At 42.0% G+C, this 24,461-nt stretch overlaps 1 protein-coding gene across 1 annotated transcript in view; it reads left to right on the top strand.

Moving 5' to 3' along the window:
• Positions 1-10,790: 10,790 nt before the first annotated feature.
• The window catches only part of prkcq (protein kinase C, theta), a 158,603-nt gene continuing 144,932 nt past the window's right edge, over positions 10,791-24,461 (top strand). Inside the window, exon 1 of the mRNA XM_048554527.2 lies at positions 10,791-10,891. The gene's annotated coding sequence lies outside the window, so the exon portion shown is untranslated. The remainder of the gene's footprint in view (positions 10,892-24,461) is intronic.

Genomic DNA, 24,461 nt, shown 5'->3' with positions numbered 1-24,461 from the left:
AAGGACAGTGAAGTATGGTGAGGATGCAGCGATACAATTAAGACCATAAGAAATAGGAACAGAAGCGTGACTTCGGGGATACAGGAAGTATCTGCTTATGTTGCTACAACCAACATTAACACTGAGCACCTTCAATGGGGCCAGCTACTACTTTAGTTACTGTTCTATTTATGTATTCACCTTTCACCAAAGGAATAAGACTCCTCTCACTGAAATCCACATCATCTTCATTACTCTCCCTTTCCTTGTTAAGTCAGCAGGCTTTTAAATCCACTTTCTCTTTATCCATCAGGTTCTCTCCTCTCTTATTGTAGCTATGGCCCGTCAGTGTTGAACTATTGAAAAGATAGGAGAAAGGCCCCAATTATCCAACAAAACCTCTTGAACCTGCAACTTCTAATACTGAGAAAGATCATGACAGCAGAATGCAAGAGCCCTTCCAAGTCACTCATCACCCTGACTTGGAATTTAAGTCATCTTAATTTGAGATGAGGAGAAATTTCTTCCCTCAGAGTGTTCTGAATATTTGGAACTCGTTACCACACAGATCAGTGAGGGCAAAGCCTTCTTACATATTTAAGGCTGAGATAGAGTCTTGAGCAGTGGGAGAATCAAGGATTATTGGGAAAGGGCAGGAAAGTGAACATGAGGAATGTCGGATTAGTCATGATCCTATTGAATGGTGAAGCAGGCTCAAGGAGCCACTCAGCCAGCTCCTGATCCTATTTCTAATTATCTTAAATGTATTACCAAATCTTCACCATCACTGAGTCAAAATCCTGGAACTCCTTCCCCAATACCATTGTCAATGGACTGGATTGAATATAGCTATTGTATTCAAAATGTCCCAAAGGAAACTAGGAATGGGCTTAAAGGCTGATCTTGGCAACAATGCCCACACACAATAAATAAGTTGGAAAAAGAGCTCTGGAATCAATATCAACTGAAGCTTATTGCAAATAACAACAATATATTCAATTACTCAGAGACAGGGGTTTAAGGTAAAACGGGTAGGTTGAAAGGAAATGAGAGAGGCAGGGTGTTTTTTTATACAGAAGGCGGTAAGTGCTTGGAATGCACTGCCAGAGGAGCTGGTGGAGTAGATACATTGGCAATGAGGAAGGATACATCTTGACTGATAAATGAATAGGCAGCGAATAGAGGGATACAGACGGTGTAAAGGCAGAAGGGTTTTAATTTAGAAAGGCATCATGTGTTGGTGTTGTTTTGGTGGGCCGAACGGCCTGTTCCTGATCTGATTTGATTCGATTTATTATTGTCACAAGTACTGAGATACAGTGAAAAGTATTGTTTTCTGTGCTTTCCAGGCAAATCTAACCTCACATAAATACATCAAGGTAATAGAACAGAGTGTGGAATATAGTGTTACAGCTACAAAGAAGGTGCAGAGAAAGATTAAATCTAAAGTATGATAGATCTGTTTGTAAGTGTGATAACAGCAGGGATGAAGCTGTTCATGAATCTGTTGGTACGTGTTTTCAAAGTTTTGTATTGTCTACCCAAGGGATGTGGGTGGAAGACGGTATAACTGGGGTGGGAGTGGTCTTTGATGATGTTGACTCCTTTCCCGAGGCAATAGGAAGTATAGATGGAGTCAATGGATGGAAGGTTGGTTTGTGTGATGGACTGGGCTGTGTTCACAACTCTGTAATTTCTTGTGGTCTTGAGCAGAGCAGTTTCCAGACGAAGCTGTGACACATCCAGATAGGATGCTTTCTATGGTGGGTCACCTTCAGTGCTCTACTGATCTTTGGTCTATATTGTAGCAGTGAATATTATTACACGGGATAACAGGAATGTAATTGTTCTCATTAACACATAAACAGTGGTACAATTTCAAGGAATTGCTTGGAATCCAACAATTGTTGTGTGATTTGAGAGTCTGCAGTTGAATAATGCCAATTTGAAATATTAGCTTCTACCCTGGTTAAAAAGAAAATGTTATAGCGCTGAAGTAATCTACCAGTTGATGACCAGAGGTGTGTAATTAAAAAATCTATATCTGTCCCTACTAAATTTGCAATAATTGAACTGGAGGAGTTTACTAAGAAACATTAAGTTTTGAACATGTTCCACTATTTCAAATGTTCCCTGTCTTTCTTCTATTGATGACCCCATGCTGTAGAATGTGTTATTTTGCAGTATCATTAATAAAACCATGTAATCAAAAGCAATCCTTGAACAGAGCTCACAGTGTTGGACTTTGTTGGGCTATCTTTTTGTTCATGTTGTTGTAATACACTTAAAATTCTAACTCTCTCAGTCAGAACAGGAAACATTTAGATGCCACGTGTCAGTGGTTATGGAAAAATTGAAAGTGAAGAAAAGACAAGGTCTTATTTAACACGTAGTTAAACCTCTGAGTAAGATTTCAGAGCAGTGAAGCTCTTATCCTGGGGAAAATACAGATGCTTACAATATGTACAAATGAAATGTGGCTTTAACAATTGGGTAAGAGACCTGGGTGGCACAGTGGTTAGCGCTGCTGCCTCACAGCATGAGGGACCTGGGTTCAATTCCACGCTCGAGCTACTGTCTGTGTGGAGTTTGCACATTCTCCCCGTGTCTGCGTGGGTTTCCTCTGAGTGGTCCAGTTTCCTCCCACAGTCCCATGATGTGCAGGTTCGGTGCATTGGCCATGGGATGTGTAGATTAGGTGGGTTGTAGGGGGATGGGTCTGGGTGGGATGCTCTGAGGGTTGTTGGGCCGAAGGGCCTGTTTCCACACTGTAGGGACTCTTTGATTGCTATGAAAACAGGTAGAGGGAACACGAGGAAAGTTTAATTCTAGAGTTTAGTTTAGAACTCACTGCCTGGAAACATAGCAAGGGCAGAAACATTCAATCCATTTGAAAGATGCCTAGATATGCACCTGAAATCCTATAACCTCCAGTGCTTGAAAAATGAGATAACACTGGGTGACTAGCTCAGATACAATGGTCAGAGTGGCCTCTTTCTGTGCGGCAAATCTTTCTAAATTTGTAGACAAGGAGTGGGTAGCAGGGGAAAGAATGAGGGCGACAGGGGAGTCGAGTGCATGAATTACTCTATAGGCCAACTAACAGGAACATAATGGGGTCAAATGGCTGTCATGTGTGCTATAATGATTCTATGTTTCCAATTTCCTTTTTGTTCATGGTTGCAACTTAATTAACCTCAGCCTGAGGATAGCATGCTTTATTTTAAAGATAACCACACTGCAACTTTCCCCACATTATTTTGTTTTAATCATGCTTTGGATGTGGGGATCACTGGCTAGGCTGCATTTAGTGCCCATCCCTCATTACCCAGAAGGCAAGATAAGAGTCAACCAGATCGCTGTGGGTCTGGAGTCACATGTAGGCCAGACCAGGTGAGGACAGCAGTTTCCGTTCCTAAAGGACGTTAGTGAATCAGATGAGATTTTCCGACAATCGGCAATGGATTCATGGTCACCATAATACCCTTAATTCCAGATTTTTTAAATTTGAATTCACGTGCATCAAGGTGTGCACCTCACCAGTGATATGTTCAAGGTTTGTAGTCGGGCACAAACTGAAAATGTTACTATTCAAGACCAAGAATTGCTTTAATCAACACAGAATCCCTACAGTGTGGAAGCAGACCATTTAGCCAACATCAACTCTCCAAAAAGCATGCCACCAAGACCCACCCTGCTACTCTATCCCTATAACCCTGCATTTCTTATGGTTAATCCCCCTAGTGGGCATATCCCTGGACACTATGGGCAATTTAGCATGGCCAATACATCTAACCTGTGCATTATTGGGCTTTAGAAGGGAACTGGAGCAACTGCAGGAAACACATACAGCCATGGAGAACATGTAGACTCCATACAGACAGGCTGGAATTGAACCTGGTTCGCTGGTGCTGTGAGTGAGTAATGGTAACCCTATCGCCACCGTTACCACACCCCACGCTCCCAAACACAGCAGCCCCTGTTTATTTTCTTTTTAAATTACCATACTAATTTTTTTTTGTGCTTTGGAGCTCATTAATTTGCGACACTCTTGTCCAGATACAAACAAAATCTAAAATGTCTAAAAAGGAAAATCTCCTCCATTCAACTTCATTCCCTCAATTCTTAGCATTATGAATCCAAATCTGTTAATTGCCTATGTTTCTGTAAGTCCAGGCAGCAAAACTGTTCTACTCCAACATCGGTCATGAAAAAGACCTTCCTTCAGCTTCAAAATACAACTGCTGGAAAATATCAGATAGTGTCATCCTGCAAGCTCCGATATTTGTACTCTTGTTTTTGAGTCGGAAATTAATGAGTTCAAACCACATGGTCAACACATTATCAGATCTGACACTGTGGTAAGACTGAGGGGGCACTGTTTCATGTGTTCATTTTGGTAAAATGAGATCCATATACATGAGCTGTTTTAAATAATGGTTTCGGGCACCACTCATTGAAAATCAAGGAATGCTCCAGCAAACTCTTTGTGAGCTCTCTACAGCAAATCTTTTCTTCACATTTCTTATAACTATTCCACACTTATAAACCTGAGTCCTAAGCCTGTAAGAATTCCTAATAACATTCTTGCCTTGTGCACCTCCTGTGCAGCTGTAACCTTGTATGCCTGGCTCTGTCTAAGAACCTCATGCTCTGTACGTCCTTGTTTACTGTGATCTGTCTATACTGCCCTTAAAACAAAACTTTTCACTGTATTTAAGTACATGTGACTACAATAAATCAAATCAAAAGTTGCTTTCTTAAACTCAGTTGCCCAATCTCATCGTCAATCCTCCCCAATTATCTTTGTCTTTTTTTTAATTTCCTCTTTTCCTCCAAAAGACGTTTCATTGTAATAGAGGCACATTATAAGGGAAGAATTTATGGTTTTAATTTCACTACTGAAAATAATAATTTTACCAGGCAATGAAAATATTGTTCACATTCTCTCAATTATAGTAATCCCCAATAACATCACACATGTAGATTTGGTCAAATATAGTCTCCCAATTAAATGGCATTGAAGGGAAATGGTTATTCAAAGGGTTAAAAAGAGTTCTGTCCCGTTCAAAGCCACATATCTGTCCTAAATTTTATTGAAAATTTGATTCTAAATACTTGTTGTTAAATTAGAAAAAGAGGGAATTTAGTGAAGTATTGGAGAACATTTATTAATTCAGAATCACCCAGTATATTAAAATAGCATTGACAACAATTCTAAATATTTTATTTTATAGCAAGGAAAATTAAGCCCTCAAGTGATGACATAATTGTCTTTTTACATTTTTGTGGTTTTGGAATAATTATATTTCATTATTTCCATAATTCAAAGCCATGGGGTCATTACGATTACATGGTGTAGCAAAAGTCTTTCTGCATCTGCAAGAAAATGTAATTCTTCAGCCTCAGAGGCATTAATGAATCATGTAGGTGAGTCTTTTTTACTGGAGAGAAAGGCCGTGTATATGAGTGGCAGGGAACAATACGCTTTTTATTTCATCATTTGGTAGATAGGTTATGCAGGTTGTGAAATCCAAATACTATATAAATTTCCATAGACTTTAATAAAGGTTTCTTTGCATCCAAGATCTTTGTCTCAGTGTGAACACTTTAATACTTTACAGTTGCAATTTGGCTTAGCTTTTTCCATACTGCAATATATATAATTACTTCCAAATTGAGCATCTTTAAAAATCTAAGCAAAATAATTTCAAACAATAGTACCAGAGATTTAGGAGACAGCTTTTAGAAGATATACACTACCTTTAAATCATTACTATGCATTTTTTTTATAATTTCTGTTACATTAGAAGACTGATCCAGCTGTGTTGCATGGAAACAATGTTGTGGTCTCACGTTATTCAGAAGTTTACATGCTGCTTGTATTTAAAATTAAATGAATTGAAAAGGTTAAATATCTCTGTTAAAATGTCAGCATTGATTTTTTTTTAAACAGTACAGATCTCACATGCCTTGGTTGAGTAAATCTATCTTCAGAGAGGAATTAAAACCTGGTTTTTGAGAAGAAATAGATGCAGGATTGAGCCATTTGGCCTCTCGAAACTATGCTGTTCAATAAAATCACAACTGATCTTTAACTTCAACTCCACTTTCTTGTACCATACAAATATCTTTCGATTTGCTTCTTAACACACAAAGTGGGGAAAACATGAGAATCAGCCATTCCCTTCTGTGACGCTAATTAAACTCCAAGCATTACGTCACATATTTTACTATTTGAAATGTTGGAATAAATTGGATTTGGATAAGTACCTGAGGTGAATAACATTGCAGGACCACAGGGAATAGGCATGGGAATGGAACCATCTATGCTGATCTTGCAGAGACTAGCTAGGACATTACACCTGGTAAAATAATGTTCAGTATGCACTGATCAGTGAGCAGCATCCTGCACGTGGCCGGGAGTCCTGTACCGGGACGGCATTGTTTCAGAAGATTGATGTGGCAATTTGGTAAATCCACTGATTAATACAGGCGCTTCTTCTCACAGTACTCATGTGATCCGCTGTGACCACCAGACATTTTTATTTTCAGTACATATTTCAGCATCTGCAGTAATTTGTTCTGACAATATATCTAACCTGAATTTTAATTTCAATTCTAGGCACCAGTACAATAAGCCAAGCGGCCTCTGCTTCCACAAGGTTTGATTGTTAACAGTTACTGTAATGAGGGAAAGCAATTGTGAGGATAGGTTCCAGTAAAGAACAACACAGATGTTAAGCTGATGGCTTAATGGTCATGTCACTGGGTCAGTGGTCCAGGCTAGTGTGCTAGCCTAGGATACACACTCAAAACTGACCACAGCAGCTAGTGGAATTTAAATTCAATTAATTAATAAATGTGAATTTTATTAAAAATATGAACTTCAAAATGACTATCAGTAATAATGAGAATGTACGTCATCACCATTTGTTATGAAAAGGTATCTAGGGTACTAATGTTTCAGAGATAGTAGGAACTGCAGATGCTGGAGAATCCGAACAACAAGGCGTAGAGCTGGATGAACGCAGCAGGCCGAGCGACATCAGAGGAGCAGGAAAGCTGATGTTTTGGGTCGAGACCCTTCTTCAGAAAGGGTCCAGGCCCGAAACATCAGCTTTCCTGCTCCTCTGATGCTGCTTGGCCTGCTGCGTTCATCCAGTTCTACACCTTGTTATCAAGGTTACTAATGTTCTTACTTGGTCCGACTGCAGACCCATGGCAACGTGGTTGACTTTTAACTACTTTCCAAAGCAATTATAGATGGGTAAGAAATCTTCCCCTGGCCAGTGAAGAGTTGGCCAGTTGGCCATATGCAAAGCAGAGTGATGGAACAGCGTGGGCTCAATTCCTGCACTGGCTGAGCTTCCCATGAAGAACTCTCCTTCTCAATCTCTCCCCTTGCCTGCGGCATGGTGACCCTCAGGTTAAACCACACCAGTCATCCCTCCCTAATGACAGAGCAGACCCATAATCTGGTAGGGCTTTCATGACTTTACTGTTACCTTTTTACAAACCAGGAATGAATTTTTAAAGACTTGAAGCACCTCATATCAATCGGTGAATTTTCCAAGTTGCCTCATAGATCTTCTCAAACAATGCTGCTATACTGACAGGTACAAGACTCTAGGCCATGTGCAGAATTCTGCTCACTGATCAGTGCATGCTGAATGTTTGTACACCTAGTGTTCTTTCCTAGCTACAGAAATATTTAACTTTGAGTGAGGCAGCTTTATGGTTACAATGCTGGACCTCCATTCACAGTTCAAATGCCCCCTAGAAAATTTAAAAATTGAATCTGATAAATAATTTTATCCTGAGGCTGGTATCAGAGCAAATGACTGTGAACGTTTCAGGCACAACTTAAAAGGCTAACTGATTCACCAGAGAAGGGACGCTGTGCATTTCCCTGCCTGCTTTGAGCTATCTGTGACTCCATCACCACACAGCATGGCAAATTCTTAGTGCCCTTACAGCCAACAGAGATGGGTAATAAACCATGCCCTGTCAAATAACACCACTGCAAGTATCGTAGCTTCCTGGAGATGCTCTTCTACCTGCCCACCTTCCCGAACTTTATATAACTTAGATCCTGCCTCCAGCCTCCGTACAACAACCCGCAATTTAATGTAAAGAACAATTTTACACAGAGAGGCATACGAAAAATGGATACCCATGAGGAAATGAGATGCAAGCAACACTTGGTTGAAGACATGGGTCTGGATTATTTTGAAGTGATAGTGCACCAGCAACTTGCATCAGTGCAAATGTGATCGAACACCACATTGGCAGGTGAGAGATCTCTGAGTTGGATGAAAGGAATGAAGGAACAATGCACCGCATTTCACCCACAAACTGGTTCATGGTGGATCTTGCTTTTGTATGCCTTCTTTGCAGCTGTAGCCTTGTATTCCTTACCCTGTGATCTTTGTGTGTTATGACCTACTGTACTACATGCAGAATAAAACTTTTCACTGTACTTAGGTACATGTGACAACAGTAAATCAATCAAATCAAACTTCTCTCCCTGAACAAATTCATTAGTTCCATAAGTCAGTTAAGACATTAAGCTGGAATTGGTGTGGGCAGGTGGCGTGCAGCAGGAGAAGACGGGAGCTGGAATAACTTCATACATTGGATACACTTCAAGAGATGGTCACCCTGAATCCTTCACTTTGATCCTCGATAACAGTAAGATAACATATCGGCAGGTGCTTGTCGTAATGTCCCTACCTCAGCGCAAGAAGGCTTTAAGTCCTGAGATGGAAAAAACTGCAGATGCTGGAGTCAGAGATACTAGGGTGTAGAGCTGGAGGAACACAGCAGGCCAAGCAGCATCAGAGGAGCAGGAAAGTTGACGTCCCGTTTTGTAGTGTGCCCTGATTAAAAGTATCTGATGTGGTTTGCAGTGGACCATTAATGTCCCTAACTCCAAGCCAGGTTCAAGTCCCATACATGTTCTCTAATCGACCTTTTCAGAGATATCATTACACGCCTCAGGAGCAGGTGGGAACTTTAACCTGGATCTCCTGACCCAGAGGTAGGGGCATTAACACTAGTCCCATAAAAACTTCTAACAGTATACTGAACAGGTTAATAATTGGTGAATTGCGACCGTTATGCTCTCAGTTGTAAAACTTATCAGGTGAGATACTGAGTGAAAGGCCTGATTACAATTTCACTGGTAAACGCCTACCTCCCTCGCTCCCACATTATCACTTTTCTTACCCAGTATTGTCTGTAAAATAAACAGCAATGTCCTTAAAGATAACAGGGGGAGGATTTTGGGTTCCACCCACCCGTGCCTTTTGTGCGTAGAATGTCATTGCTGCTGCTCCCTGGAATGTTTCCAGCTCCTGGGGTTTACATGATGCTCTCTTGTGGGGGAGAGCTGCTGCTTAAAGCAGTGAAGCAAATAGGAAAAAAAAACTCACTCACCACATGTATTTGCTGATGAGCGGCTTGAGTTTTCGTCCTGTAGAGCCGAGTGTAAGTGAGGCTCAGACCTCATTTTCCCTTCTTACTTGTCGCTTCCAATGTTAAGGCAACAGACGCCTATCCCGGCCCTGCCTCACCTCGACTTGTCCAAACACCCGAACCTCTCACCGGAGTGGGTTGCAGTTCCAACAGCGGAAAATAAAGATACACTTTCTGGGTGACAAACTGAGGTAATATTTTCCAAACAAGATATCACAGGCTTGTAGCTACAGCCAAAGTTTCCGATTTTATCAAAGCCACACGCTGTTATCAAACAACCTCTTTCCTTTTTAAATATGCAAATCGATACAAAAGGTTACACATACAAATGCTGGGAATGTCCAGAAACTGTCTGCGCTGGGGATACCTTTAGCTGACGGCTACTTCGGATCTTAGTCAATGTTTCATCTAAAACCCACCTAGCATTGGGGTCCCTGTGAGAATGAACAAAATAAACAGCTCAGAATCTGACGCTAATGTTTCTGTCTCGTTAATTGACATATTGTTTCAAAGGTACATTCATGGGACTGTGTTTTCAGTTTTAAAATGTGCATTCCAACAAAGGAGTGTGCCGATCCTCCCTGAATACTTCCCGGATCAGGAACATTCAGTCAATCCATCTCCCGTCCTTGAGATTCGTCCGCTGTCAATAAATCAAGAGTGGGCTTATATTTGTGTAGTTTTTAAGGCGGCTCAGTCGGTTTTGAAAGTGATGTTTGATTTAATTCGCTATCCCCCCGACTGTGTGTGTGTGTGTGTGTGTGTGTGGGTGGGTGGGAGGGGACGGAGGTGGGTTGTGTTTTGTCGACAGCATATATTCCATTTCAGTAGGTCGTTTACAAAAATCAAACCTACACACACACACGCATACACTCCTCTCCGTTTCGTACTATGTCACCGAGTTTGAGATCATTCGTCCGGGGAACTGTCCCAATCATTGTGTGATAAACGGTATTTATCTGAGTGTAACAAATTCCAGTCGGAGTCTACCGTCTATTAATAATGGGTGGGGGGGATCCTACTTCAACATTCAGCTTGGAGGCTGTAGGGAAGGAGGGATACTGCCGCGTGAGGTGTTCAGGCAAAGTTTAGATATTGCTGGGTAGTTTCTGTCAGAGGACATTATGTCACAGAGGCAGAATTTGCCGTGGATGCCTCGGTGTCAATTTCAAACCAGTTGCCAAGTGAAAGTAACAGCCTCTCCCTTGACTGACAGCTCCCTGTCCAATGAGACGTAGGCTCCGGTTATCCTCCGCCTACATCGTGTATGAGAGACCAATCGGCGTCGCCTGTGGGTGGGGTTTCTGCTCATGGCTACAGTCCTGATCGGACACATGTCTTTGTCACATTTGAGTGGTTTCCAACTCAACACTCAGTACATTCTCTGCAGATCTCCTCACCGGGCCCTCAACCGCCTCCTTCCTTTTCACTGGTGAGTCTTCCCACCAGAATTTGTCGTTCAAAGACTGCTTTTGCTGGGACTACATTTGTTCTTTTTTTGTCGTTGTTTATAGATTACTTTCTGAAGAATAGACACACCGGACTCAAAATGTTAACTCTATTTTTCTCCATAGGCGCTGCCAGGACATCTGAGTTTCTCCAGCATTCTCTGTGTTTATTCCAAGCACCCTGCATCCACAGCATCCACAAATCTTCTCAAAACTCGCTAACAGTATTTTGTCTTTATTAAGGATTATTTCTGCTGAGCGAGAGTTACTCTTTTAAGGAAAGTTTTGTTTTCCTTAAAGAAGCACAAATTTAATTTTTTAAAAATGTATCTTTTACCCTTCGTTCAGCAAATATATATGGCGTGAGATGACATGCTATACTCTGCACTGTTTTCCGTTTCCAGTTAATGAGTGTGTAATTGGGATCCATTCTGCACCAGTTTAGAAACGTGTTACATTTTGGAAAGTGATATTGGGGGCATTTTTAGAATGATGCCGATAGTGAAACAAATGCTGACGATAAAATAGCCAATACCCAGTCCCGGTTGTGAAGGCGTGGACATGTGTGTCTGTGTTATCCTCACTCCCTTTGTTGCTAAGGGGGAGAAAAAGTGCAGCAGTCTACTTCCGAATTCTCCAAGCGCCTTACTTCTCCGGCGACTGAATTATGCTCGCCGTTTGCTAAGCAACCCGACATCAGAGGTTCCCTTTGTCTGGATTGAATTCTGTCAAATTGCTGATGCAGATCCACTTTAATCACACCTGTGGTCAGTCAGTAATAGCAATTGGAGAACACTTCTGTAACTCCTTCCACTGGACTTGTCGACAGGGCAAAGTGTTCGCCCCAAACTTTGTGCTGTTGTTGTTGGATGCACATTTTTACCATAAATGCAACTTACTTCGTGCATTTGTGGCATAGTGGTAGTGTCCCGACCTGTGAGCCAGGTGGCTGGGAAGGGAGGAGTTCTACTCCCTCCTACTCCTTAGCATCTCTGAGTAGACTGATTAAAAATATCTGCAGGATTACATGTGTATATGTGACCAGCAATTTTGACATCAATGAATATTCAGTAGAAACATTGTACTGCAGTGCTTAACCAAGAGACACAATATCACATTTTAAGGAGTGTGTGGTGTCAACTCCATTCTCCTACATTGAGATCCCTTGAGAATTTTTTTTATTCTCTTGTGGAACCTGGGTGTCGCTGACTCACCAGCATTTTATTGCCCATTACCAACTACCTTTGAGGAAGTGGTGGTGAGCTGTCTCCTTGAACCACTTCAGCCTGTGTACTATAGGTTGACCCACAATATCATCGTGGAGAAAGCTCCAGAATTTTGACCTGGCAATAATGAAAGAGTGGCGATATATTTGCAAGTCAGCCTTGTGAGTGGCTTTGAGGAAAAGTTACTGCTGGTCAAGTTCCCATGTATCTGCTGCCCTTGTCATTCTAGATGAAAGTGGTGGTGGGTTTAGAAGGTGCTGTCTAAGGATCTTTGGCAAAATCACTAGAGAGTTGGCAGTATCAAAGGAAACATTGTCACTCATAGCTTTTCTCCAGTCTGATGTATTTAAAGAAACACAATTTTTTAAATGAATTTGTGACCTTTTGAATCAAATCTTGTCCAGGTCTCCTGCAGTCACATTTTTAAAGCAATTTCCTTATCTGGTTAGGAGTAAGGAATGCTGAGTCTTTTGAATGGCATTGTCATTTGAACAGGGAGGTACTGGAGATATTTTTGTGTTTATGGTTTACATTCACAATAAAAATGTCAAAGACAGTTCTCCTTGTTTGCTATAACACAGTGTGAAGCTGGATGAACACAGCAGGCCAAGCAGCATCAGAGGAGCAGGAAAGCTTGACATTTCAGTTAACAAGGAGCACAAAGTCGACATAAAAGGGGATAAAATACATCCACCAGAATGCAGGGAGCCTTGAATTGTTGACAACAGGACTTTATGTACTGTGCTGAAGAGGCCGGATGACAATGTTACTACACAGTAATCTAGCAGACCCCAATTAATGTTTGAAATTTAGGTTCAAAATCTGCCGTAGCAGCTTTTGAAATTTATTTTGAATATAAGTCTTGAAGTTAGCATGGTGTACTAATTGTTGTAAAAATCCATCAGGATCACTAATGTCTTTTGTTGCTCGGACCACATGTGACTCCAAACCCACAGCAACTGCGGTTTATATTTAACTCTCACAGCAAGCCACTCAGTTCAAGGGCAATTGGAGACGAGTAATAATTGCGGGCCCAGACAGTGATCTCCCACATCCCGTGAACAATTTTTAAAGAATATTAGAAACTTTGTGATTAAAACTTAAACAACTCTCATCAAGAGCTGCAAATGAGTCATCACACTGCTTCATTAAAACAGTGAAAATGTGGATATTGGGAATGATAATGGCAAGAAATAATCAGTTTAAAGATACAAATTCAAACATAATTTACCTACTTTACAATAATTCACAGAACAGAAGAAGGCCATTCAATCTATCTTGTCTGTTCTGGGTCTCTGCAAGATACTGACTCTGTCTCTATTGCATGCTTTCATTGTGCAGTCCAGCTTCCAACAACTCACTGCGTTAAAGGCATGCCACAGTCATTGCTTTGGTTCCTCTGATTCTCAATCTTTCAACCAACGGAAGCTTTATCTCCCCGCCTATTCTGTTCAGACCTCTCGTGGTTTTGTAAATCTCCTCTCAACCTTCTGTTGAAGGAAAACAGTCTAAATTTTATCTGAGGAAGGGTCACCAGAACCGAAACGTTAACTCTGTTTTCTCCTTCACAGATGCTGCCAGACCCGCTTTTCCAGCAACTTTGTTTTTGTTCCTAAATTTTGTCCATCTAAGTAACTAAAATTTCCCATCACCGGACCATGCAAATGAATCTTTTTTGTACACTCCAGTGTCTTCGCATCATTCCCAAAGGATAGGTGCCCAAAACTAAACACAGTACTCCAGCTGGTGATGGTGTGGCGACAATGTCACTATAAAACTTGTCTCATGACAAGTGACGACAGCAACCATCATCGTAAAAATCCTGTAGGTTTACTAATGCCCTTTAGAGAAAGTAATGTGCCATCTTTACCTGGCTGACATTTCACTCCAGAATCCATATCGATGTGGTTGATTCTTAAATGCCCTTTGAAATGGCCGAACAAGCGACTCAATTCGGGAATAATTAGAGATGGACAATAAATGCTGGTTTTAATAAAGACACCCACGGTGTGTGAAAGAGTAAAGAAAAATGTCAGGGTCAAACCTGTCATTTGTACAGTTTAACCATAGTTTCCTTGCTTTTCTACTCGATGCCCCCATTTTTATAAAGTCTGGAATTTATTAACCCGTCTCTCAACCTGCCTTGTAATTATTTCTTTCAATGATTTCTACACATATATACTCAGGTCTCTCTGAACCAGCACTCACTTCAGAATGTTACCGTTTTAATGTATATTGTCTCTGATTGTTCTTCCTACCAAAATGCATCACTTCACACTGCTCTGCCATTAAACTTGCCTGCCCATTCCACCAACCTGTCCATGTCCCCTTTGAAGTCTAACATCTATTTCTTCACCATTCTCAATCCTGGCATTTTATTCTCGTTGGGCCCTACTGGTTTCTTTGGTCCTATTTGACTTTTGTTCTTTATCTAAAGCACAGAATTTGTACCACTGCTGCTTGACATTGCCTTCATCTAAAGTTGCAGTGAGTGCAGCTTATAGAGAAGCGGACCTTGGCAACAGGCACTTTGTCGACCAAGGACTTGAATTTTGAAATAAATTGTTATACTTCTTAAAAATAAATCACTTTGTGATCTGTGGGAAAAGGCCGCTGGAAAGTGTGCTTGCTTATTGAAGGAGAGCCACCCTTGACAACACAACCCTTCCATCACCATTTTCCCACCAGATTTTTTGGTACAGATGGAAATTTTTCAATCTTTGTCTTGCATTTGAAAATTTAAAATTCTAGCACCAAAGTAAAGTAACAGAAACCAAATCTCAGCCTGGAACCAGGCACTTAAAACCTGGGAGCTTATGCATTCCACATGATGTTGTACTTCTGCAACCATAACAAATGTGAATATTTTCAAAGACAAGTATAATGATGCAGCGTACAGGATAGCTCTGATTAATAGTTCAGTACTTGCAGCAACAGCTACTGTGCCAACAAATTTTTAATTGAGGACACTAGACTTGTGCATAATCAAACAATTATTCTGATTCAAAGCTGAGTTGAGACATATTTATACCTTCAAAAACCATACCTCCCTGTGTGTGTCTATACATCATTCCTCTTTCCCACCTCTGAAACATGCCTTTGAGACTGTGTTTTCAGTCACCTCTCCCTGTGCCATTTCCAATTCTAAATAATGTCCTTTCTTCTCCTTATGTCTAGTTATACTAAAGTGCAATGCCATGTCAGTTTTGCAGTTGTTCCTGTACAATACGTACAGTAGTTTGGAATCGGGGTCAGAAATCTCGCTGATTCAGCTGCCAAGCGTGAAGCTTGTCTTTTCTCTGCACAAAATTGCACACAACAACAGGGAAACACTGAGGATGCCAAGACTCTCAAATAAAAGCAGAGATTTGGATACATGGCAGTTCTGCCAGCATCTGTAGAGAGAGAAAGAGAAAAGATTGGGTAGAATATTTTGTTCTGGCAGATGTTGAGTGTGGAGGCAGCACAGGCATTTACGGGGCAGGGTGGTGCGTTCCCCAAACCCTGTCATCGTCCAATGTGAGAGAAGGCCATTGACAACCTCTCATTGTCACTCATGCAGGACCAACCTCTGCCCTGCCTTAACACACCCCTCCATCACATCATGATCTCACTGCACTGTTAAAACTCCCCACCTTTGACTGGTGGTTCTTGCTGGATTGACTTAAGGATTATCAGATCATCCATCGTTTCATTGGATAATGGACCAATTGGCCGCCTGACTTCTGCCCCTCTGTCTTAGGGTCTTATGGACCACAGCCACAACAATTCAGTGGGGAGGTTTCTTCATTGCTGATGGTCCTACCAGCTGTGGAGTTTTTAAAAATTCCCTGCAATAGCCAAAAACTTCTCCTCATTCCCTTTCTGCGTGCACACCCAACAGTGGCATTGCCCGCTTCCGCAGGATCCCTGCTTGGGCTCCCATACCTCGTTACAATGCCTGCCATCCTGAATTGGATCACACACCCTGTAAGATGAGTGAGTGTGTAGGTGGATCAGACATCAGATCCAGTGGCATCAGGCTATGGAAAAGGTCCTGACAACAGATTTCAAACATCTGTGTATGAACATTCAACTCTAAATGTTACCCCCTAGTGAAGTACGGTTAAATGGCAAGCATCAGTCACTTGCCTTGTTAACTTTTTTAGTTCTTCTTTTTAGTTTTATTTTATGTATAGTTAAAGTAAAATGTGGAGAATGCAAAAGCGAGGTGTTGGCAATGAAAGTTTGCAAAAGACTGATTCAACCTTAAATGGAGCATTGTATTTAAAAATGATCACTTAAGGGTGAAAGTGAAGGCTTTAGGAAGGAAGCTTTAAGATTTATGAGGAGATCTCTTGGGAAATATATGAAAAGGCTGGAGAAGCTGAGAGTGTTATCGGTTGAATGGATATTTGAAAGACGTGTTCACAATTTTGGGGCTTCTGGCGACATGAATTCTCCACCTGCAAATCGTGGCCTGGAGCTATGCTTAGAGATGGTGGGGCCTCTGATACTTTTTCCATCATGTGGTTCTCCCAAACGCATTGCCTGCCACTGGTGTGTGTTGGAACAGTGTTCAAGTTGATAGTCAAACCTGTGTGTCCATGTTTTGAACACCCCTTCCTTAGTGATCAAGGAAGGACTTGAAATTACTTAGCTTTGAAACCCAAGACAGGGAGGTTACCCATTGCACCTTAAGAGTGGTCGGAGATAGAATATGTCACCAGTAATTGTTCCCATTTGCAGAAGATTGAAAACAAGAATGTTCAGATATAAAGAGCCAAGGCTGGCATGAGGAACAATTTATCTGTGCAGGGAATGGCTGTGTTCTGAAATACCTGCCTGAGAGTTTGGTGGGGCAAATTCAATCATGATATTCAAGATGCACTTGGATAAGTCCCTCAAAGAAAAGAATTTGTAAGGATGCCAGAAAAGGGATTGGTCAAATTACTATTGCAGAGGGCCAGCACAGCTGCAACAGCTGAATGGCCTCACTCTGCCTTTGGACAGTTCTATGATTCTACTCACCATTTCATTGCATGTATTGAAACACTTAGGTGTTCCAACAAACTAATTTTCTATGCATCAGTAATAATTAAGAATCATAATATGGCACAAGGACCTCATCATGTAAATATGAAACAGTTGTTTTATAAGGGACTATTATTATTCATGCTTCTTTTAAAAGCTGTGGCTTGGAAGGAGTTACAAGTCTGTTGTGGTGAAGAAGTTGAATTGGAAATGGGAGACCTCTTGTTATTTGTCAGGGATCAGGCTATTTTAGCCACATGTGTTAATTCAACAATTGCACTGCCAACACTTCTGCAACCTTTCCTCCCACTCCCAGCAATGTTAACAGTGCTCATTGTTGAAATATAAATTTCTCAATGTAAATGTCATTTTCACCTTTTCCTCTGCTCTATTCAGTTCCAACAGCCTTCTTCAGTTTTTGTATCAGGTATTTCTATGATGGGGGAATCTATAGGGTTGTTGGATTAAATGGATCAGCAAGACCCAGCTCCCCAGTTCCAAGTGGTCTGTGGGTATTAGAGGATGTCAGTGCTTTTCCAGTTCAGATGAATACCTATCCCTCAAATTATTTATCATGTTGCTGGGAAATGTAGGGGTGTGTTATTGTACATCAGCAGGAGGTCTCACATCTATCCTTAGGACATTCAGTTTGCCAGACATCAGAGCAGTAGATGAAACACATTGAGTCTGAACTGCCAAAAGTTCATTAAATCTGTGGTGGCCCACTTTCCAGCGCTAGGGTCATAGATTTCAAGTATTCATCCAAGTATTTTTAAAAGTTGTGAGGTTTCCAACTTTAACTCCCCTCCCTAGCAGTTCATTCCAAATCCCCAATACCATCTGGATAAAAAAAACGTTTCCTCAAATATCCTCTAAATCTCCAGTCTTCCACCTTGAAAGTGTGCCCCATCGTTTGTGACTCTTCAACAGAGGAAGTGGTTGATTTCTGTCCACGCTGCCCATCCTCCTCATAATCACGTCCATCACAATCAGGCTCCCTGTCAACTTTCTCTGCTCCAGAGAAAACAACCTGAGCTTTTCCAGCCTCTCTTCATTTGTGAAAGAGCTCGAGCCCAGGCAACACCTTTTTGAATTTCCCTCCAGTGTAATGATTTCCTTCTGCAGTGCAGAAACCAGAACTGTAGACAGTAGACTGCGACCTAACCAAAGTCCTGTACAGCTCCAAGCCTGGATTTGATGTGACTGTGAGGCCAGTCTCAGTTCTCAGATTGGAATGGGACCATACTATTTAGGATTTAGAAGAATGGGAGAGATCTTATTGAAACAGATAAAGTTATGAAGAAAATAGGTATGATAGAAGCAGGGAAGCTGTTTCCACCAGCAGGTGAAACTAGAATTAGGTAGCATAGCCTCAAAATAAGCAGGAAGAGATTCAGGGATAATGGGAACTGCAGATGCTGGAGAATCCAAGATAATAAAATGTGAGGCTGGATGAACACAGCAGGCCCAGCAGCATCTCAGGAGCACAAAAGCTGACGTTTCGGGCCTAGACCTTTCATCAGAGAGGGGGATGGGGTGAGGGTTCTGGAATAAATAGGGAGAGAGGGGGAGGCGGACCGAAGATGGAGAGCAAAGAAGATAGGTGGAGAGGAGAGTATAGGTGGGGAGGTAGGGAGGGGATAGGTCAGTCCATGATGGACATGTCATCTAAAGAATGGGAGGGGGAGTGGAAATGGTTTGCGACTGGGAGGTGCAGTTGTTTATTGTGAACCGAGCGGAGGTGTTCTGCAAAGCGTTCCCAAGCCTCCGGTGTACCCGGTGTGGCTTCCTCTACATTGGGGAAACCAAGTGGAGGCTTGGGGACCGCTTTGCAGAACACCTCCGCTCAGTTCGCAATAAACAACTGCACCTCCCAGTCGCAAACCATTTCCACTCCCCCTCCCATTCTTTAGATGACATGTCCATCATGGGCCTCCTGCAGTGCCACAATGATGCCACCCGAAGGTTGCAGGAACAGCAACTCATATTCCGCTTGGGAACCCTGCAGCCCAATGGTATCAATGTGGACTTCACCAGTTTCAAAATCTCCCCTTCCCCCACCGCATCCCAAAACCAGCCCAGTTCGTCCCCACCCCCCACTGCACCACACAACCAGCCCAGCTCTTCCCCTCCACCCACCGCATCCCAAAACCAGTCCAACCTGTCTCTGCTTCCCTAAACTGTTCTTCCTCTCACCCATCCCTTCCTACCACCCCAAGCCGCACCTCCATTTCCTACCTACTAACCTCATCCCACCTCCTTGACCTGTCCATCTTCCCTGGACTGACCTATCCCCTCCCTACCTCCCCACCTATACTCTCCTCTCCACCTATCTTCTTTGCTCTCCATCTTCGGTCCGCCTCCCCCTCTCTCCCTATTTATTCCAGAACCCTCACCCCATCCCCCTCTCTGATGAAAGGTCTAGGCCCGAAACGTCAGCTTTTGTGCTCCTGAGATGCTGCTGGGCCTGCTGTGTTCATCCAGCCTCACAGTTTATTATCTAGGAAGAGATTCAGGACTAAGTTGAGGAGGAACTTCTTTTGCCCAAAGGGTTGTGAATCTATGGAATTCCCTGCCCAGTGAAGCAGTTGAGGCTAACTCACTCAATGCTTTAAGTCAAAGATAGATTTTTGAACCGTAAAGGAATTCAAGGTTACAGTGAATGGGCGGGTAAGTGGAACTGCCCCATGAATAGATCAGCCATGATGTTATTGAATGGCAGAGCAGGCTCGATGGGCCAGATGGCCTACTTCTGCTCCTGTTTCCTAAGTTCTTATGTTCTTAATGCTAGGTTTCACCAGAGAGCCAAACAAGCAACAAAAAAAATGGTGTGAAATGCTTCTGTTCACGCCTCAAAAGTGAGTTACTGCTTTTGCTCCTGAATGTAAGAATATAAGAGATAGCAACAAGATTAGGCCACTCAGGATCTCAGCCAATTCTGTTGTTCAATAAGCGTATAGCTGATCTTCAACCTCAGTTTGACTTACCAGATCCATCCTTCCATTCCCTTGGAATTCAAAAATATGTCCACCTCATCCTGGGAATATACTCAGTGACAGTTCTCTGCAGTGAAAATTACAAAACGCCATACAGAGTGAAGACATATTTCTTCATCACAGTTTCCATGTTTAACATTTTATGCTGGGTCTATGCTCTCTGATTCAAGTTTTTCACACTAAGTGAAATAGCCTTGTAGCATCTACCCTTTCATGTCCTCTCAAAAACCACTTTATGTTTCACTGAGAGCTCATCTCAGTCTTCTACACTTCAGAAAGTGTCGGCCCATTCTGCTCATCGTGGATTCCTGGTATGAAAATGTTGTCCTATGTTCATTACAGAGAAATTTCAAATGGCTGTACAGTCTACTCCTCCTTTTACTTAATTTCTTATGAATCAGTCTAACTTTATAACTGATGCACACCCCTACTCCTTCCCTGAAGATGGAGATGAAAACAATGTTCAGCATTGCAGGTGTGCTCTCAGCAAAGGCCTGTACAATTGAAGTTAGACCATTTTGTCTACCAGGGTAAGCCTTCTCTTTTCTCCATTTTTTTTTGTTATTTTCTCTCTCCTTTTGCTTATGGTGAATGCCAACATTCAAATTCTATCCTTGAGGTTATGAGTTGAAAACAGCCTGCCACTTGCTCCTACTTTCTGAGCTTTGGTGGTTCAGTAACTGGACACCAGAGCACAGAGCTCCATAATACAGGCTTCTGGAGAAATTTAACCACATTTCCAAGCTTAGAAATTGTTATTTGCTGGTTTAATAAAAAGCTGGGTGAAGTGTCAGCACCCAAACAGGATATTGAATGTTAAAAATCATGGTTGCGCATTTTTAGATAGTTAACTGCAGCTGGGCCCACGGAGAAGGTCAGAATTGAATTAGCAGATCCCATAGACTTGGCTAAGTGGTAATACAACTAACTACACCTTCGCCCTCATCCTGGAGTCCCAGACTTAATCACTATCCAGTGACCAACAATAGAAAATGTGTACATTGAACTCAGATTCAGCATGGGAAGGCACGATGGCTCAGTGGTTAGCACTGCTGCCTCGCAACGCGAGGGACTTGAGTTCAATCCCATCCTTGGGCCACTGTCTGTGTGGAGTTTGCACATTCTCCCCACGTCTGTGTAGATTTGCTCATACCTACCCACAGTCCAAAAATGTGCGGGCTGGACGGACTGGCCATGCTAAATTGCACATTGTGTTCAGGGATGTGTAGATTAGGGGGATGGGTCTGGGTGGGATACTCCAATGGTTGGTGTGGCCTTGCTGGGCCAAAGAATTCCTTCAGTGTGGGTTACGTCCTGTGATTTCTACAGCTTCCAATCGTTGCCATCCAAGAGCAAGCTAACACTCCTCATCTCATGTCACATTTGACTTACGTTGCAGAGAGTGGAAACCTGGCTGAAAGAGCAGGAGAGGTGAAAAGGGAGGGGGATTTTCTTTAGAAACGTATGAAGGCACTTCATATTTACAGGGTGTACAATAGCCCTTCTTTAATTAACAACAGACACCATCAAATGAATAATTAGGCACAAGCCTCTCACCAAAAATAAAGGGGCATCATCAGAGAATTACACCTGCACATTTTTTTCAAAAGTAAACAGCCGTTTAAGAGACAATGCAGGATGTAAGCTAACCACTAACTACGAGCTAGAGTACAGGAAGCCCTGATTATTACATGTAGGTTCTCAACTGTGTTATCATTATGGCTGTGTCAGGTTTCTAGCATATTAAAAGCTGCCATCAATGTTTAATTATGCAAAGCTCTCAAAAAATGTTCTCGCGATTTGTAATTTCTTTTTCCTCTTTTAATGGTTAATGGTTGAAATCCATTTTGCAGCAGTCATGTCCAAGAGAAGTATCATTGACTACACATGAATACAGCAAAGCAGCTTCTGCTAAGTAATATACGATTGACACCAATTTTGAGGTTTTGAAGGCCTAATGCAAAAGATTGTTCAAACTCAGTTGGCATAATTCCCAAAACCAATGCTCTGAAGTTTCTACACAACCCTGGACCATCTTTACTCAGATATATCAAATAGAAACACAAAGAAACAAAAAGTGCTTAAGAACAAAGAGAGGCAGTTCTTTAGATTTCTAAATTGCTGACACTGAAATCTTGGACTCTTGTTTGTTCACTTATTTAAATATACAGTTTTCCCAGAAAACTGATTTTTAGGTCATGTTCAACTCTTGAGAGTGACAAATTCAATCCAGCAAAGATGAGGAAACTTGCCTTTATATCAGGTCAAATCCTTTTTCATTCAGCTTATCAGAAAATTAAAGGCAAGCAATGGCCTCATGGTATGATTGCTGGACTATTAATCCAGAGACCCGGATAATGTCCCGGGGACCTGGGTTTGAATCCCACCACAGCAAATGATGGAATTTGAATTCACTAAAATATCTGAATTAAGAATCTAATCATGACCGTGAGCCCATTGTCAGTGGGGGGGGGGGCAAAAAAACCCTTCTGGTTCACTAATGTCCTTTAGGGAAGGAAACTGCCATCCTTACCTGGCCTGGTCTACATGTGACTCCAGACCCACAGCAATGTGGTTGACTCTGAACTGCCCTCTGACCAATTAGGTATGGACAATAAATGTTTCCTGGTTAGTGATGCCCTCATCCCGTGAATGAATAAAGAGAAAGAAAATATAATTCATTTAGCTCTGAATTTCACTCTGTTATGTTTCATGTTACTTAATTTCAATTATTGCCTTATTTGAATTGTTTTAGTGCAATGTAATTCGATTATCAATATCTGACTGCAGCATCTTGTCACTTGTTTCAAAAGCATCTCATTGGCATTCATCCAGATCTAGTACTTTGAAGTGAAATGACCAACTGCTGTTTACTCTTGATTTTAAGAATTTGTAAGAGGAGATAGAATTGGCTTTCTGTCACATTGACAACTGGGGGAAACAATTTTGTCCTCAGCAAAATTCCAAAAACAAGGGCCAGTTATTCTGTTTTTACTTGTTGGCTAAGTGAGGAATGGTGATGGAAACCCAAGAGATTGTTTTACATCAGAAATAATGTGAACTGCAGGTGCTGGAGAATCCGACATAACAAAGTGTGAAGCTGGATGAACACAGCAGGCCAAGCAGCATCTTAGGAGCACAAAAGCTGATGTTTCGGGCCTAGACCCTTCGTCAGAGAGGGGGATGGGGAGAGGATTCTGAAATAAATAGGGAGAGTGGGGGAGGCGGACAGAGGATGGATAGAGGAGCAGATAGGTGAAGAGGAGAGTATAGGTAGGGAGGGGTTAGGTCAGTCTGCAGAGGACGGACAGATCAAGGAGGCGGGATGAGGTTAGTAGGTAGGAAATGGAGGTGTGGCTTGAGGTGGGAGGAGGGGATAGGTGAGAGGAAGAACAGGTTAGGGAGGCGGGGACGAGCTGGGCTGGTTTTGGGATGCAGTAGGGGAAGGGGAGATTTTGAAGCTTGTGAAGTCCACATTGATACCATTGGGCTGCAGGGTACCCAAGCGGAATATGGTTGCTGTTCCTGCAACCTTCAGGGGGCATCATTATGGCACTGCAGGAGGCCCAGGATGGACATGTCGTCTAAGGAATGGGAGGAACCTCTGATGAAGGGTCTAGGCCCGAAACATCAGCTTTTGTGCTCCTGAGATGCTGCTTGGCCTGCTGTGTTCATCCAGTTTCACACTTTGTTGTCTGGGAGGAATGGGATTGTTTTACATGTTTTCTCGTTGTGTCATGCGAGTTTAAAACTCTGTTTAAGGTTTCATGTGAATTAAGGTTAGTGTGTGATTGAATGCAGCACCCCCTCTGTACTGCATTGGACTGTCATCTCAGATTATAATCTCAACTACAGGATTGAGGACTGGATAGTCAACATTCGTAAACCTCATCAGAGAGTCAAAATATTCTTTCCAAGGGTTATTGTGTTGATTAAAGAATTTGGAAGAGGAAATGGAATTAGTGACTCATTAGTAAATCATAAGGACATTGTGCATTCCCCAACTTACAAGCTTCATTGTCAATAGGCTTTTCCCTATAAGACCATAATACTAAGCGTTGAATGATTGTGTGATGTAAAACTCGTTATTTTTGAACAAACACAAAAGTTGCTGAAAAAGCTTGAGGGTCTAGGCCCAAAATGTCAGCCTTCCTGTCCTCCGATGCTGCTTGGCCTGCTGTGTTCATCCAGCTCTACACTTTGTTATGCTGGAAAAGCTCACAGGTTTAGCAGCGTCTGTGAGGGAAAAAGCAGTTAATGTTTTGGGTCCAGTGACCCTTCCTCAGAATGGGGTCCTGTTCCTTATTTACAGTATCCGC

The sequence above is a fragment of the Stegostoma tigrinum genome, chromosome 25 (genome assembly GCF_030684315.1).
Source record: "Stegostoma tigrinum isolate sSteTig4 chromosome 25, sSteTig4.hap1, whole genome shotgun sequence".
NCBI lineage: Eukaryota > Metazoa > Chordata > Chondrichthyes > Orectolobiformes > Stegostomatidae > Stegostoma > Stegostoma tigrinum.
The sequence above is the reverse complement of the archived record's forward strand: the minus strand, read 5'-3'. Positions and strand labels throughout refer to the sequence as shown.